We start from the raw sequence: 14291 nt of genomic DNA, 5'->3' as shown, positions 1-14291 counted from the left end.
AATAAATATAAAAATTATGCTTGGAAGATTGCTCCAAATACATATCCTCCATTATCCATAAGAATAATGATTAACAATTAAAATCATAATGATAACAGCTAAAACTTATTTGGGTAGTTTTACTTGAGTACTTACCATACGCCAGTTTCTGTAGTAAGTCCTTTATATATAGTAGCTAATTTAATTCTAACAAAATTCTAAGCGAGAAATATTTTTTTAGCCTCACTTTATAGCAGAAAAACGTGAGGTTCAAAGAGGTTAAGTAACTTTTACAAGCTATATAACTAGTCAATGGAGGACCTCTGATTCAAACCCTCACAGTCTAACAGAGCCCCTGCTCTCAACCTCTAGACAACTGCCTTACAACAAAACAGCATGTTCCCTTCCTATAAGTTTTCACAGTTCAACAAAAGTTTTCACATAAGTCAGATCAGAAACGTAGATCTGGCATAACTACAAAATATTTAGCTAGAAAGGTATTTATACTCTTTATATAGTTTCAGGCAAAGATGAGCCAATATAAACTGGTTACAAAAGAACTCCCAATCCTACAGAATCTGCATCTCCAAATTCCAAAGCTCAGCGGAGAATTCAGTTACTATCCACTGACGTATGGGCACCTGGCCAGCTACACATCTAAAGAGAAACCTGTTTTCACCTGAGTGTGTTTCTTCATGGCAATATTCTCACAAAGCACTGGTTGCTTCAATAAATATGCTTTAAATTCCAGGTAAACATGGAAGAGAACAAAAGCAATTTTACTCCACAAGCCTTCCTCAACATTAAAAGCAAAATAGAGGGGGAAAAAAATCCATCTTCTATGAAAGAGGGACATGAATATAACCTCAAACCATTAACTACAAAACATACTTGCCAAATCTATTAAATTCTGGATTCATACCAAAGAAATTCTAGTAGGCTTGAAGAGGAAACAGATTTCCCTAAACACAAGGGTCACGACCTGAAACATAAATCCATCCTTTGATTAGAAAGGCAATATAGGTGTGTGGATAGAGCGAGGGAACAGGGGACTACAGAGACCTAGAACAGCAGGAGGCAGGAAAATTCAAGAAAAAATACACTGACACATTCCCAGGTGTGGGATACTGCTAGAGGCAAAGCAGAGATAATGGTGAAAAGACAGAGTAACTGCCACTGGAACACAACACAGAGAACCTGTGACCTCAAGAACTTTGCTGTAAGTCACAGAGGCCCTTTTGAACACTGACAGAAAAGAACAGTAACAGAAAAATGGAATAGTTAATAATAATAGCTAATACTTAGTGTGCATGTAACCTATGCCACTAACTGTTGTAACTGCATTACATATATTAACTCATTTAATCTTCACTAATACTATCATTATCTCCATTTTACAGATGAAGAAACTAAGGCACAGAAAGATTAACAAACTTGCCCAAGGTCTGACAGTAAGCACAGAAGCTGAGATATGAACTCAGATATCACAGTTCTGTAGCTTTGTTCTTAATCACCATGCCTTACAGAAATAAAAAGAATATTCACAAAAGTACTAGAGTGTCCAAAACCAAAAGTGACAAATGTTGGAGAGGTTGTGGAGAAAAAGGAACCCTCATACACTGTTGGTGGGAATGCAAACTGGTGCAGCCACTATGGAAAACAGTATGGAGATTTCTCAAAAAGTTAAAAATAGAAATACCCTATGACCCAGCTATCCCACTACTGGGTATCTATCCTAAGAACTTGAAATCAGCAATCCCAAGAATCCCATGCACCCCTATGTTGATCGCAGCATTATTTACAATAGCCAAGATGTGGAACCAACCTAAATGCCCAGAAACTGACAATTGCATAAAGAAGATATGGTATATATACACAATGGAATACTACTCAGCCATAAAAAAGGACCAAATTGTCCCATTCGCATCAACATGGATGGACCTTGAGGGTATTATATTAAGCGAAATAAGCCAGACAGAGAAAGATGAACTCTATGTGACCCCACTTATAGGTGGAAGTTAACATATAGACATGGAGAACCGATCGGTGGTTACCAGGGAAAAGGGGGGGTGGGGGGAGGGCACAAAGGGTGAAGTGGTGTACCCACAACATGACTAACAATAATGTACAACTGAAATCTCACAAGGTTATAATCTATCATAATCTTAATTAAAAAAGAAAAAAAGTACTAGAGTGATGTCAACAACATGGCAGAGTGAGCAGTTTTCTTTGTCTCTCCCCGTTCGAACTAAAACTAAATGGACATTCATTGATCAACGGAGGATACTCACACAGCACTGCAGGACGCCTGAGAGACCTGTACTGCTATACATGGGAAAGTGGATGGACTAGCCCTGGGGAGGAAGTGGAGATAGGTGAGAACTCTCCGGCCCCCAGACAGCCCACTATCCATGAATGACTCTCTCCTGGCTGAAGCACTCATAGCACTGCCACAGACCCAAGGGTGGGGATGCACACTGGCGTGACTGAGGAAACAGGTGACTACGGCCCTAAGCCCCCCGTGACTGTTCTTTGGACCAGTGGGAAAATCTACAGTCCTACTGCAGCCCCAGGCAGTGACTTGGGTTCAGACTCAGTAGGGAAACCCCACCCACCAAGCACAAAGGCTGGGCGACGTAGGAGCAGACGCAGCATGGCTGGGCAAGCAAACCACCAGCTGCATTAAACGCCCATAACTCTGCTGAAGCCCTGAGGGGGTAAGTGAGATCCAGTGTGACCGTGGGAGTGGGTGGTGACAATCTGGAGCCCCACTGTGATCGTTTCTTAGTCCAATGGGAAAATCTATAGTCCCACAGTGGCCCCAGGGAGAGACTCAGCTCAGGAGAGTTTCTCGTTGGCCCTAGTGGAGAGGCCCCACCCACCAAGCACAAAGGCTGGGTGACCTAGGAGCAGACAAGGTGCAGCTGGGTGATCAAACCGCCAGCTGCATTAAACGTCCGTAGCTCTGCTGCAGCCCAGAGAGGGCAAGTGAGATCCAGTGTGACCACAGGAACAGGTGGTGACAATCTGGAGCCCAAGCGTGATTATTCCTTAGTCCAGTGGGAAAATCCATAGTCCCACAGTGGCCCCAGGGAGAGACTTGGCTCGGCCTAAGGGACAGGCCCCGCCTACCAAGCACAAAGGCTGGTGCGACCTAGGAGCAGACATGGCATGGCTGGGCGAGAAAGCCACCAGCTGCATTAAACATACATAGTTCTGCTGTGGCCCCAGGGGTGCAAGTGAGATCCAGTGGGTCCTGACGGCAGCAGAGCTGTGAGTTTGGACAAACAAGCTCCCAGCTGCTCGAAAGCCCATAACACTGCTGCAGTCCCTAAGGAGGCAGCATGTCTAGGTGGGTCTGTAAGAGTAGGCAGCAGCAACCCAAAGTCCCAGTGTGACTGTTCCCACAGTTGACGGGAGACCCCACAGGACCACTGCAATCCCAAGGAGTGGCCCAGGCTCAGTCGGGAACAGCTCATGGGCATCCTGGTGGGTGCAGATGACACAGCTCCTGCCCCTTCCTTCAGTGGCAGCAAGTGGAAGCAGTAACCAAACTCTATCTCTATGGAGAGGCACAAATCCACACCAGCAAGCAGTATGAAAAAATATATTAAATCTCCAGAACAGAAGGAAAATGACAAGTACCCAGAAAACAATCCCAATACAGAAATCTATAACCTAAACAACAAAGAATTCAAAATAGCTATCATTAAAAAACTAAATGAGTTCAGAGAATACAGATAGACAACACAACAAGTTCAGGAGCTATGTTACAAAAGTATTTGAAACTATAAAGAAGAACCAATCAGAAATGTTGGAGAGGAAAAACACAATGGATGAGATTAAGAAAAATCTGGACTCCTTGAACGGTATGGCTGATAATATGGAGAAAAGAATTAGCAGTCTGGAGGATAGGCATATAGAAATGCTTCAGATAGAGAAGGAGAGAGAACTAAGACTAAAAAGAAATGAAGAAGCTCTGAGAAATACCCAACTCGATTAGAAAATGCAATATAAGGATTATAGGTATCCCAGAGGGAGAAGAGGAAGAGAATGGAACAGAACACTTGTTCAAAGAAATAATAGCTGAGAACTTCCCAAACCTGGGGAGCGAGCTGGAAATCCATATGACAGAAGCCAATAGATCTCCAAACCTCATCAACGTAAAAAGACCAACTACACAGCATATAGTAATAAAACTGGCAAAAGTCAATGACCAAGAAAAAATATTAAGGACAGCAAGGCAGAAGAAAATAACTTACAAAGGAACCCCTATTGGGCTGTCAGCACATTTCTCAGCAGAAACCTTACAGGCTAGGAGAGAGTGGAATGATAAGAACAACATGAAGAAGGAAAATTACAGGCTAGTATCGCTGAGGAACACAGACGCAAAAATCCTCAACAAAATATCAGCAAACCGAATACAGCAACACATTAAAAAGATCATACATCACGATCAAGTGGGATTTATACCAAGGACACAGGGATAGTTCAACATCTGCAGGTCAATCAATGTGATAAACCACATGAACAAAATGAGGAACAAAAACCACATGATCATCTCAATAGATGCAGAGAAAGCCTTCGACAAGATCCAACACCCATTTATGATAAAAACTCTCAATAAAATGGGTATAGAAGGAAAGTATCTCAACGTAAAAGGCCATGTTTGACAAATCCACAGCCAATATCATACTCATTGGGGAAAAATTGAAAGCCATCCCTCTGAGAACAGGAACAAGACAAGGGTGCCCACTCTCACCACTCTTATTCAACACAGTACTGGAGATATTGGTCAGAGCAATTAGGCAAGAAAAAGAAATAAAAGGAATCCAAATACGCAATAAAGAAGTGAAACTCTCGCTGTTTGCAGACGACATGATCTTATATATAGAAAACTCTAAAAAAAATCCATTGGAAAGATACAAGAAGTAACCAACAGTCACAGCAAAGTTGTAGGGTACAAAATCAACTTACATTTATAAATCAGTCGCATTTTTATACTCTCATAAGGAACTAACAGAAAGAGAACTCAAGAACACAATCCCATTCACCATCACAACAAAAAGAATAAAATATCTTGGAATAAATTTAACCAAGGAAGTGAAAGACCTATACAACGAAAAACTATAAGACTTTCTTGAAACAAATTGATGACGACATAGAGATGGAAAGACATTCCATGCACATGGATTGGAAGAATAAACACAGTTAAAATGTCCATACTACCTAAAGCAATCTACAGATTCAGTGCAATCCCAATCAGAATCCCAATGACATTCTTCACAGAAATACAACAAAGAATCTTAAAATTCATATGGGGCAACAAAGGACTCTCAATTGCTAAAGGAATCCTGAGAAAAAAGGACAAAGCTGGAGGCATCACAATCCCTGACTTCAAAATATACTACAAAGCTACAGTAATCAAAACAGCATGGTACTGGTACAAAAACAGGCACACACATCAATCGAACAGAACTGAAAGCCCAGAAATAAAAAACACACATCTACTGACAGCTAATCTTCAACAAAGGAGCTGAGAACATACAAAGGAGAAAGGAAAGTCTCTTCAACAAATGGTGTTGGGAAAACTGGACAGCCACAAGAATGAAAATAGACCATTCTCTTACATCATTCACAAAAATAAACCCAAAATGGATCAAAGACTTTAAAGGTAAGACCTAAAACCATAAGACTTCTAGAAGAAAACATAGGCAGTACACTCTTTGACATCAGCCATAAAAGGATCTTTTTGGACACTATGTCTTCTCAGACAAGGGAAACAACAGAACGAATAAACAAGCAGGACTTCATCAGATTAAACAGTTTCTACAAGGCAAGGGAAAACAGGATTGAAACAAAAGGACAATCCACCAACTGGAAAAAAATATTTGCAAATCATATATCCGACAAGGGTTAATCTCCATAATATATAAAGAACTCACACAACTCAACAACAAAAAGTCAAACCACCAGATCAAAAAATGGGCAGGGGATATGAACAGACATTTCCCCAAAGAAGATATACAGATGGCCAATAGGCACATGAAAAGATCATCATCATCACTGATCATGAGGGAAATGCAAATCAAAACTGCATTAAGATATCACCTTACACCCATTAGAATAGCTATAATAACCAAGACAAAAAGTAACAAATGTTGGAGAGGTTGTGGAGAAAAAGGAACCCTCATACACTGCTGGTGGGAATGCAAACTGGTGCAGCCACTATGGAAAACAGTATGGAGATTTCCAAAAAAGTTAGAAATACCACATGACCCAGACATCCCACTGCTGGGTATCTACCCAAAGAACTTGAAATCAGCAATTCAAAGAGACTCACGTACCCCTATGTTCATTGCAGTATTAGTCACAACAGCCAAGACGTGGAAGAACCCTAAGTGCCCATCAACTGATGACTGGATAAAGAAGATATGGTATATATATACAATGGAATACTACTCAGCCATAAAAAAAGGATAAAATTGTCCCATTCACAACAACATGGATGGACCTTGAGGGTACTATATTAAGCACAATAAGCCAGCGAGAGAAAGACAAACTCTGTATGATTCCACTCATATGTGGAAGACAAACAAACACATGGACAGAGAGAATAGATTGGTGGTTACCAGGGGGAAGGGGAGCAGGGGGTGGGCACAAAGAGTGAAGGGGTGCACCTATAAGATGACCAACAAATAATAATGTACAACTGAAATTTAAAAAAATAAAAGAGTACTAAAAACCTTCCAAAAGACACAGAATAATTTGAACCTGAAGATAGAAAGGGTACATTGTTTTTATAACAGACAAAATAATCAACATTAACATATACACTACTAAAATTATGAAAATTCAAGATTTTAAATAAAGAGCTATATAAGCACCCAGATAAAAAAAATTTAAGTCATGTACAAGTGGGAAAGATTGTTAGCCTCAAGACTTCTCCACAATAAGATTGCACATGACAGAAGATATGACTCCAATGGGAGAAGATAATGTTACACTGTCTAAAATTTCTTCACAAGTTTTTATGCACACTGGAAAGAGAGATATAAGAGAAATAAGAATTTAAAGAAATAAAGAAGGCACCTATGAGCTTCTTAGAGGGGAAAAAAAACTACTTGAAGACAAATCCATCCAATAAAAATACAATAAAAATAAAGAACTCAGGAATACAGAAGCTAAGCTAAAAGGATTGAGAGTAAGTACTGAATCAATTAACACGCAGAAACTAATAAATACCTATAACAAAAGCCACCCTCACTGCCATCCAGTAAAACACTAGCGTTTCCTCAACGGAGAATTTGTCTTAACTTTGTACCATCACTATACCCCATACAGTACTTCTGCCTATAGTAGTCAACAAACAATGCTTTTTAAAAAATGATGATCTGATCTATCACCCACCCCACCTCCAACCGGCAGGAATATAAACTCAATGAAAGCAGGATCTCTGGTTCACTGCTAGGACAGTGCTAGGCACAGAGCAGGTGCTCAATAAATATTTATCTAATGAAAGAATGCATATTAGACCCGGGCAGGTGGATCTGCTCTATCTTCTGGGCTCCAACCAACTGCCGTCTGGGCATATCCATTTAGACATCCCATGGCATCTCAAATTGCAGCAAATCCCAAACTAAATTTATTTTATTTTATTGAGGTTATGATAGATTATAACATTGTGAAATTTCATTCGTACATTATTGTCAGTCACCTTATAGGTGCACCACTTCAGCCTTTGTGCTGACCCCTTACCCCCATTCCCTGTGGCAACCACTAAATAGTTCTCTTTGTCCATGTCCAAACTAAATTCTTACTCTGCCTCTCAAAACCTGCTTCTCCATCTCAATAAACAGACCTCCATCCACCTAGCTGATCTAGTCAGAAACTAGCAGTCATTAATGACACCTTCCTCTTCCTGAGGTCCCACATCCAATAAATCCAACTCTCCATCCATCCAACAATATTTATTGAGCATTTACTGTCTCCTAAGCACTACTCTAGAGGCAGAAGACACAAAATAAATAAAAGTCTCTATTTTCGTGGAGTTAACATCCATCATCGGATTCTACTGATTTTACCCTCAATGCACATGTCAAATTTGTCTATTTCTGACCTTCGCCATTGCTAGCTTAGAGCTAGCCACCTCGTCTAGGGTCCAGACTATTTCAATAGTTTAACAGGTCTTTCCACTTCTACTCTTGCACACATCCTCCTATCCATTTTCCCATATAGCAGCCATATAATTCCAAAATACAAATTTTAGCGTGTCCCTCCCCTGCTTATATTATTTCAATAGCTTCCCATTGCATTTAGGAAAAGAATCCAAACACCAAACACAACAGGCAAGGCCCAAATATAAAATAGAGTTCTTGTTACTTTTCTAATCTCAACTTCTACCACTCTCCGGCTCACTCATTATGCTTCAGCCACAGCAGCCTTCCTTCAGTGCTTCACATGCTTGCTTCCTCCAGAAAGGGGTATCTAGCATGAAGCTCTCTCAATCTGGGACACTCTCCCCACCAACCCAACTCCTGAGTATACTTTAGGTCTTTGCTTAAAGGCTGTTATCTGAGAGAGGACTTTCCTGACCTCTGTTCCCCAATTTAAATTAGGTCCTTCCTGTTACTGTCTCCCATAATTACTTGTTCTCTCTTTTTTCACTACGATTTACCACATTTTATAATTAATTATTTTGTGTTTAATGTTAGCCCATATCATTGGACAGCTCCATAAGTACATGGTAAATCCAGCACCTGGCACAGCTCCTCAAAGTGTTCAATAAATATTTGTTGAATTAATTAATAACCCATTCAAGGAAAAGAGACAAGTGGAGAAATTCTAAGCAAGGGAAGAAGCATGTGCTGATGTGTCTGGAGAAAATGCAAGTAGCTCGGTATGGCTAGATCATGGGGGGAGAATAATGATGTCTGGAGAAATATGCAGTGCAAGATCAACAACGGTCTATCTAGCATACAGAGGAATTTAAATTTTGGTCTATAGGAAGGTTTTTAACTCTGGTTTCAGCTTCTACAGGTATCGGATATTTTGAGGTTAGGGGATCTCTAAAGAGTTTCAAAAGAGTCCATAACATTCCTCCTGCAAAGAATCACTGCTAGAGACAATACAGGAACATAAAGGTTTCAAGCCAGGCAGAAATATGATCCAACATGTATCTTAGAAATATCGCCTTGCAAATAGCATGGAGTATGGGCAGAAAAGGTATGAAACTGAAGGCTGAGAAAACAATTAGAAAATAATAATAGTACAGATTTCAAAAAATGATGAGGATCTACATGAGTGCAATTTCAAAGGCAACGAAGAAAAGTGGATAAATACCAAAAATAATATTACTAAAATAGCACTGAACCTGTATTTAGAAATAAATAGAATTATTTATTTCTAAAATAAGACTTAGAAAAGGAGGGAAAGGAACTCCCAGGATTTTGGCTTAGATGACATAACATTTCATTGTGCCACTCACCATGGCAAGAAATGCAAGAGCAGGTCTGGGAAAGAAGCAGTTTTAGCTTTGTCAAGGTACCTGCAGGACACCAGAGCAGAGATGTCTACTAAGGACTTGAGTTGAGAGAGAGACTGACCTGGAAATTCAGACTTGGATGACATCAACACAATACCAGAAATCATCAAAGTAGATGAGATTCCCCAGAGATTCAGTTAACATCATCTATAAAAATGTAAGGGTTAGACTATATCTGAAATACACTCCTAAAGTAATTTTACTCAGTATTACTGATTTTTATGGAATAAAAAAATCTTCTAAACTTATGAAAAAAGCTTATTATTTTAAACTTCACATGTCTATAGATTCCACTTCCTCATCATGTTCTTATACTATATTTGAATTCAAATTTAGGTCACAACTATTTCATAGCAGAGAAAATACTAAAAATGTTTAGTTATGACTTCTCTTGCAATGTCAAAGTATTTGCAGTGGTAGAATTCACCTGTTAAAAAAAGTATTAGCATATTGAAAAATACTCTGAAAGCTTTTCTTCTTAAAAAGTGTAAATGTGATATTTTTTACTTTTTAAAAATTTTTACTTAATGTGAACAACAGTATTATCAATTACATTTCTAGTTCCTATAGCAAGAAACACTCATAAAAGCCTACCCTGATAAATGGCAGCTACAAAAAACCTACAGCTAACATCATACTTAACGGTGAAAAATGGAATGCTTTCCCTCTAAGATCAGGAACAGGACAGAGATGTCCCCTCTCACCACTTTTACTCAACACTGTACTATTCTAGCCAGTGCAACAATGCAAAAAAAATAAATAAAAGGCAACCGGACTGGAAAATAAGAAGTAAAACTGTCTTTATTCACAGACCACACGATGATCTATGTAAAAAAAACCTCTATGAAATCAACAAAAAAAGCTACCAGAACTAATTAATAAGTTTAGCAAGGTGGCAAGATTCAAAATCAAGTCTATTTCTGTATGTTGTACCAGCAATGAAGAATTAGAACTGAAATTGAAAAGACAACACCATTTATGACAGCATTAAAATATTAAATACCTAGGGTAAACCTGACAAACATGTGCAAGACCTGTAAACTGAAAACCAGACAACATGGCTGAGAGAAATTAAGGCCTAAATAAATGGAGTGATATGTCATGTTCATGAATTGAAAAACTCAATATTGTTAAGATGTCATTTGTCCACAAATTGATCTACAAATTCAATGCAATTCCAATCAAAATCCCAATATGCTTTTTTCCAGAAATTGACAAACTGATTCTAAAGTTCATATAGAAACGCAAAGGGCCTAGAAGAGCTAACAACTTTGAAAAAGAAGAACATGGTTGGAGAACTAACTCTACTTAACTTCAGGACTTATAAAGCTACAGTAGTCAAGACAGAGTGGTTCCAGGGTCAAGACAGACAAATGGATCAATAGAACAGAATAGAGACCTCATGTCTATGGACAACTGATTTTCGACAAAGGTGTAAAGGCAACTCAGTCGAGAAAAGATAATCTATTTAACCTATGGGTCTGGAATATTTTGATATCCACATGCAAAAAATATACGTCAATCTACACTCACAGCATATAAAAAAATTACCTCAAAAAGTATCACAGGGGCTGGCCCCATGGCCGAGTGATTAAGTTTGCCTGCTCCGCTTTGGCGGCCCAGGGTTTCACCGGTTCAAATCCTGGGCGCCGACATGGCACTGCTCATCAAGCCATGCTGAGGCAGCGTCCCACATGCCACAACTAGAGGGACCCACAAGTAAAAATACACAATTATGTACCAGGGGGCTTTGGGGAGAAAAAGGAAAAATTTTTTTAAAATCTTAAAAAAAAAAAAGTATCACAGATCTGAAAGTAAATTTAAAACTTTAAACTTACAAAAGCAAATATAGCAAAAACATTGGTTATGCAAATACTTCTTAGATATACCAAGTGCGTAATCCATAAAAGAAAAACTTGACAGACTGCAATTCAAAGTTAAAAACTTTTGATCTTTGAAATGTGAACTATTATCTCAATAAAGCTGTTAAAAAAGAGAATACTAAGAGAATGAAAAGACAAACCACAGATTGGGACAAAATATTTCCAAATCATATATCTAATAATAGACTCATATCACAATGTATAATGAACTCTTACAACTCAATAATAAAAAGACTGTAATTAAAAACAAGACTTGAACAGAGAATTCATGAAAGAAGACACATGGATGGCAAATAAACACATGAAAAGATGCTCAAGAGACTGGTCATTAGATGAAATGCAAATTAAAAGTACAATGACACCATTATACACACACTAAAATGATTGAAATTAAAAAGACTAAAAATAGCAAGTATTAGTGAGGTTGTGGAGCAACTGGAACACTGCTGGTAGGAAGGTAATATGATACAACCACTTCAGAAAAACAGTTTGGCAATTTCTTAAAAAGTTAAATACACTCCCATCACATGATTCAGCCCATTGCACTTGTAGGTGAAATGAAAACATGTGTCCATACAAAGACCTGTATGTCCAAAGCAAATTTATTCTTAATAGTCCAAAACTTGAAACAACTCAAATATCCATCAATGAATAAACGGATAAACAAACTGTGGTATATCCATACATTGGAATATTACTCAACAATAAAACACATGAACTATTGATACACACATGGACAAATCTTACAATAATTACGCAGAATGAAAGAAGTCACACAAAAAAAATCTTACAATCTTACAGTACATATATAGCCTAAGATTCCAATCATATAAAACTCAAGAAAATGCAAACTAATCTATAATGAAAATATCAGTGGGTACCTGAGGATGGGTGGGGAGGATTGAGAAGGAAGAATTACAAAAGGCATTAAGAAAACTTTTGTGGTGACGGATATATTTATTACCTTAATTGTGGTGAATGGTTTCTCAGTTGTATACATATATCCAAAACTATCAAACTGTATACTTTAAACATAGGCAATTTATTATACTTCAATAAAGCTGTTAAAATCTCAAAAAGCCTCATGCTCAAACGAACCAAAACCACCAGTAAACATTACATCATACTTCATGAAATATCTATTAAGTAAAAGACTCACTGGTCTGAATACTTTCTACCCACTGTAAATTAGTAACATTTGAGAGTATAGATAAATTAACAGATAAACCAAAAAGGAACTTTGCTACTGTGTTTTTCTCTGCATAAGTGGAAGCATCTAACAATACTTTTTAGTATTTTTAAATAGAATACTGAGTAAACCTATGGTTATCAAGTTCTATACTATCAATAATTTCCTATGGGGAAATCCTAGCAAACTTAAGTTTACTTGCCTAGACTCAATTGTTATGTATGTTTTCTTCTCTTCAAGAATCTCACACTAATTAGTTCCTTAAAGAATCACTGTGATAGTAAAATGATTAATTTTAGTCCCAAGAGAACTTATTGGTATTAAAAAGTATGCAGTTACTTATATATTTTACCAATGTACTCTACAAGTCTATTATTCACGCATTCATTCATTTATTCAATAAATTTATACCTGTATACTATGTAGTCAGACACTACTCTAGGTCCTTGCAATATATCTGGAGGAAAGGGAAGAAGGAGACGACAGACAATAATGATCTTAACAAATAAATGTATACGGTAATACATGAGAAGATGATATGCATTACAGTTTCCCCCCCCAAAAAAGCACAGCAGGTTATGTAGGATCAGGAATGGAAACTAAATATATTTATAATAAAAACTTCAAAGTAATGAGACTTGTTTCCATAAGCCACACATGAAAATCTCTTACACTGAATAGAATCATATGTTAGAACTGAACTTCAGGTGACCTAGTTCAACCCTCACACTTTACAGATGATGGTAGATGATTTACACAATCATTCAGTTCCTGGCAGAGATTAGGATCCCTATCTCCCGTTCACCCTACTGACATCACTCTTTGTGATGTCAAATAATTGCCATAAAATGTTTTAATCTGCTCATGTGGAAACAGTGGAAAGACTTAGACTGGCCTGGGCTTCATCACTTCATAGTTTTGTTACTTAGGGTAATTACTTGACCTCTTGAAACATAAATTCCCTCATCTATAAAAGAAGGATGGTGATAATTTCGTGACTGGGTTGTTCTAAGAACTAAATGTAGTAGTGTATGTAAAATACCTACATGTCAGTATTAAATATATAACCAATACTTGTATCCTAGCACCAAAAATAGTATGTCATATGCATGAGTTTTTTATATCTTCTACTAGACCATAAATCTCGTGTATATTTAAAGTATCGACCATAAAGAAAACGCTCAATAAGCATTTGTTAATATTATGAGGGTTCAACCAGCTTTCAAAATATGGCAAACAGTATGAAAGCTCATATCACTATGATGGAGAGAATCAAATTAACTGAAAGCTTCAGAGCATGTTTAAAAATGTTTTCGGTCTCTTTTCTAAACAGAGAAGTCTATAGCACTAAATACTTTTTAGTGTTATAAACTATGGTCCTGAATCTTTCTGTCCAGAAGAAAAAAACTTGCACCAGGAAAAACACCTTGAGGAGAAAACAAAAAGCCTGCAGCATTTCATACCACTTCTACTTTTTACATTCATGCTTCTACTCCTGTACTCACAGATATGAATGCAAAAAAAAGAAAGGCAGAATGCAATTCCAATGCCATCACAAAGAATTCCAGCAGCTTCTTCATATTTATAACCAACATTTTAGCTGACAAGATAAAAAATACCACAAACTGGACAAAGGATAAAATAATTAAATTGATGAGTGCCATGGATATTACCTTTTCCAAATGGTTGTATATTT

General features: G+C 37.7%; 1 protein-coding gene across 12 annotated transcripts in view; it reads right to left on the bottom strand.

The window, feature by feature from the left end:
- The window catches only part of ARHGEF12 (Rho guanine nucleotide exchange factor 12), a 140972-nt gene that overhangs the window by 89033 nt on the left and 37648 nt on the right, over positions 1 to 14291 (bottom strand). The window lies entirely within an intron of this gene.

This window comes from Equus przewalskii, chromosome 6, assembly GCF_037783145.1.
Source record: "Equus przewalskii isolate Varuska chromosome 6, EquPr2, whole genome shotgun sequence".
Classification (NCBI taxonomy): domain Eukaryota; kingdom Metazoa; phylum Chordata; class Mammalia; order Perissodactyla; family Equidae; genus Equus; species Equus przewalskii.
This window is presented reverse-complemented; position numbering and strand designations above follow the sequence as displayed.